Raw genomic sequence first — 4993 nt, 5'->3', positions numbered from 1 at the left:
AAAGTGAGATCCAACCATTGATCGGTTGGTCTCACTTGGCCCATCTTAAAAACATGAAAATCTACCCTATCAAGGCACCCACCACTTGATCTTCTTGCTCCCTTGGCTTCCTTAGCTCCTTGTGCTCCTCTTTGATGGAGGAAGATGAAAAATGGATGGTTGAGATGAGAGATGAAGGGGTAGGAAATGGGCCACACTTGAAACTTGGGAGAAATGGGAGAGGGGTTCATACGTATGGAATTGCTTAAGGGAGAGTTGAAATGAGAGAGAGACTTGTAAGGGAGGGAGAGAGAGAGAATGATGGGTGATGGAGTGATGGATGGGAGAGAGGGATGGGTGTAAGAGCTCTTTTTGACTTTTTTGGCAAAATGTGTAAGAGGAGTAATGGGTTGTAAGAAACTTTTTAACTTTTGGGGCTTGCTTGGGAAAGGGTGAAAGTTGATGTGTACTTGACACGATGGGATTGATGGGATTGATTGATTGATGTGACACCTTGTAGAGATTCCCTCGAATTCGCACACGCGGCTTTTCCTATCAGCGAATGCGGCCCACAACTCCTGACCAGAGTATCGCATCAGCGCGCGAATCGCGGCATCGGAACCGCGGCGACGACGCGGTCGCTAAGGTACGAGTCCTGGGTTAAGTCGACTCGGGTTGACGGCACGAGAATCCAGGTCGCGCGCAAATACCGATTAAGGGTCGAAGGTTGCCGGAATTCGACTGGAAAGACCGCGGAAGCCTATGGAATGGTACGATCTAAGATACGGGGCTTACAGATAACTTGATACTAATAGCACCCACTGAGTTGATCACTCACTCCCACTCTGGGACGGTGTTTTAAAACACCAACCAGACCCATTCATAGATGCAGGTGACTCGGGACTGGAGGAGCCTAGCGAGGCGAGCTTGGACGAGGAGGACGAGCTATCATACTTCCAGTTGATGGAGGGTTCTCCGCCAGCTTGATTGGCGGGATTGGGTCACTGAGCAGGGGGGCTCAGTCCTATTCTTTTGGACTTGCTATTCTTTTGAGATTTTGTTGGGTAGCGTCATATGCGCCCCTTTTATACTTTTGGTCATGTATATGAATGTATGTTTGTTTTTCGCTCATTTCAGTGGACTGGTGTGGTTATGTTTCATGCTCCAGGAACTTCTAAGCTGCGCAACTAAAGCTGATTAAACGCATTAATGAAATCGGTTAAAAGTGACTCTCAGAAACTCGGGAGTCGAGCGTATGTGCAACCCCCGATTTTTAGGGTGTTACAGGCCCACACTAATGGAAGGTGTGGATCACAATACATACATAAGTGGGTCCCAAGTAAGACCCACCATAAATTTTATTTTCCACCCAACCTATGGATAAGGTCACACAGGTCCTGGGCCCACCATAATGTTCATTTTCCACCCAACCTGGGGCCCACTGTAATGTTTATTTGCACCCAACCTATTGGTAAGGTCACATAGACCTGGGGCCTACCGTAATATTTATCTGCCATCCAAACTGTTTGTAAGGTCACGTGGACATGGACGAATAGGAAAAACAAATTTCATATTTGATCCGAACTTCTGCAACCCATAAGGGTTTCAATGGTAGGCGTCCAATCCAACAGTTCCCTGTGATGTGGGCCACCTGAGCACCACATATGGCCGATTTTTGGGAGGGGGGCCACTGCCCTAGGGGCCCACCCAATGCATGGAGTGCATGTTCCACACACACCATGCTAGGGCCCATGGCTGAGACCGTGGGTTCCTACTAGTTCGTCCGCACGCACACAGCAATCGCCTGGGCTGCACGATCAGCAGCAGCAGGCGCTGCTTATATATATGTGTGTGTGTGTGTATATATATATATATATTTAAAAAATTATTTTTCTGTGGTTTTTGGTAGGTGGGACCCGCATTAGAAGAATCCGCTCCAGCCATTGGACTCCATGGCTCAAGACCGTCCAAATGAGTCCAATATGTGGCATGTTTTGGCAAGTAAGAAGATCAAGGTGGGTTTCAACGGTAAACACCACTATTTCCTATGGTATGGCCTGCCAAAAAATGGGATCAGCTTCATTTTTCGGCTCAATGTCTAAAATGAGCTAGGCAATAGAATGGACAGCTTAGATTATATACATACATCAAGGTGGGGCCTACATGAGTAGCCTACCTCAAACTTTTAAAAAAACTTTTTTTAGCTGTTAGTACACACCCATGTCAGTACACACACCCCATGATAGCCACGACCTATGTCCAGCGTCCAGGGATGCTGGACGGCGTGGGTAGTCACAGACATCATGGTGGGTCCCACATGGACATGGCCCACCTATTGGATCAACATGATGTTTGTGTCTTTCCTCCCATCCAAGTTTGGATAGCAAGGTGTGCTCCGCTAGTGGGTTGTAGTGTGGTCCACTAAGTGGGCAGCATGGATACAATATATATATCATCGGGTGGGCCATCAACAATGAAAGAGAGAGAGAGAGAGAGAGAGAGAGAGAGAGAGAGAAATAGAGAGAGATCGGTGGAGTGGAGGGACCCCACCACTATGGGTCCCCCTTTAATCACAAACACATACATCAAAGTGGGTTCCATCATAAGTGGGCCCTTAATGGAATTTAACGGTGGATCACCCACCTATAGGCTTTCTCCTTGGTCCCTTAGCCTCCTTAGCTCCTTGGCTTCTCTTTTGATGGAGGTTGATAGGGTTTTGATGGTGTAGATGTGAGATGAGACGATGCGCCACACTTGTGCTTTGGGAAAGTGCTTGGGAAGGCTTGGACGTGTGGGGGTTTCTTAGGAGGTTTGAGAAATGAGAGAGAGAGAGAGAGAGAGAGAGAGAGAGAGAGAGGGGATGGGATGATATGGATAGGATGATGTGGTGGTTGTAAGGAAAGGAGATGGATGGGTATGGTTTGGTTTGAAAATTAGTAAAAGAGGGATGGGTAGGAAAGAGAGAGAGTGTTGACTTATGGAAAAGAGAGAGATAGGTTGCATGTACTTGACTTGTACTTGAGGTATGAAGTGTACTTGATTGATTGATTGATGGGAAACATTATAGAGATTCCCTCGAAATTTGAAACGCGCGGCGTTTTCTTCGAATTGAACGCGGGCCCACATCTTCTAACCTGGGTATCAGATCAGTGCACAAGTCACGGCGTTGGAACCGCAGCGACGGCGTGGTTGATAAGATACAAGTTTCGGGTTGAGACAACTTCGGTATGCAGGACTCGGCTTAGGATCGCACATAAACGCCGGATACAGGTCGAAGGTTGTCGAAATTCGACCGGGAGGACCGCAGAAGCCTACGGATCGATAAGGTCTAAGATACGGGTCTTACAGCTCTCCCCTCCTAATTAAAAAAAAATTCTCAAAATTTGCACAATTATCACAACTAGACATAACTCATAATAGAAGAGAAAATAAGGCATCTACATATAAAATTGGAGACAACATACAAGATACAACATATCATCAATCATCAAAGAGATGGGGATAGTACTCTCGAATCTCGACCTCGCACTCCCAAGACGCCTCATCAACGGAATGATGACCCCACTAAACCTTCACCAAGGGAATGACCTTGGTTCGAAGGACCTGCTCCTTCCGATCAAGGATACATACTGGCTACTCAATGTAAGAAGTGTCCTCACGAACCTCCAACGGTTGTCAATTAATAACAAGAACTATGTCTAACCCACACTTCCTCAACATAGAGACATGGAAGACGTTGTAGACGCCAGGCAACTGAGATAGCATGGCAAGCCGATAGGCCACAACACCAATGCACTCAGTGATCTCGAAAGGTCCTATAAATCTCAGGGCAAGCTTGCCCTTCGCTCCAAATCAAAATACGCCCTTAATGGGCGAGACCTTGAGATACACATGGTCCCCTACATTAAACTCCAAGGGATGACGTCAACGGTCAGCAAAACTCTTCTGTCGGCTCTGAGTTGTGCGCATCCTCTGTCTGATGATATTGATAATCTCTAACGTCTACTGCACAAGCTCAGGACCTAGGAGACACCGCTCTCCAACCTCGGTCCAACAACTCAGAGATCTGCACGGTCTGCCATACAATGCCTCAAAAGGAGTTATGCCAATGGCTGCCTGATAGCTGTTGTTGTATGCGAACTCAGTCAATCACAGATGCTCATCCCAGCTACCCCCGAAGTCAATCACGTAGGCCCGAAGCATATCTTCAAGGATCTGGTTGACTCTCTCGGTCTGGCCATCGGACTGCGGGTAATACACGGTGTTGTGCTGCAAATCAGTGCCCATCGCTCTCTGAAAGCTCCTCCAAAACTGAGACGTGAACCTCGGGTCTCGGTTAGAAACGATCGAGACTGGAACACCATACAGTCTCACAACCTCCTTAATGAATAACCTCGCAAGCTGGTCCAAAGGACAAGTCACACGAATCACAAGGAAATGTACCGATTTCATCAGACAGTCCACGACAACCCAGATGGCGTCATGACCGCGCTGAGTCCTCGGCAAACCCATGATAAAATCGATAGATACGTACTCCCACTTCCACATCGGGATACTCAACAGTTGCAATAGACCAGGGGGTCTCTAATAATCAGCCTTGACACACTGGCATGTGTCGCACTCGGCCACAAAACTGTCGATCTGGTGCTTCATCCCAGCCTAAAAATACTGTCTTTTTATGTCACGGTACATCTTCGTTGAGCTAGGGTGGATAGAAAATCACGATCGATGTGCCTCGGTCATAAGATCTCTACGCAGGCTAAGAATATCTGGGACACATAATCAGCCTCTGAAGCGAAGTCCACCTCAGCACCAATCTGTCAATTTATCTGACTCTTAGATGCTGCCTCTACTTGATAATCCTGTAACTACTCATCTATCTACTGAGCCTCGATCACCCTTACGACAAGAGAGGGTTAAATCGACAGGCTCGATAGTTGAACGATAAAAGATTACAGACCAAAATCGAAGTCGTACTCTGCTATATCCTCAAGCATCCTCCACTCCTGAATCA

Source organism: Magnolia sinica, chromosome 1, assembly GCF_029962835.1.
Source record: "Magnolia sinica isolate HGM2019 chromosome 1, MsV1, whole genome shotgun sequence".
Classification (NCBI taxonomy): Eukaryota; Viridiplantae; Streptophyta; class Magnoliopsida; order Magnoliales; family Magnoliaceae; genus Magnolia; species Magnolia sinica.
The sequence above is the reverse complement of the archived record's forward strand: the minus strand, read 5'-3'. Positions refer to the sequence as shown.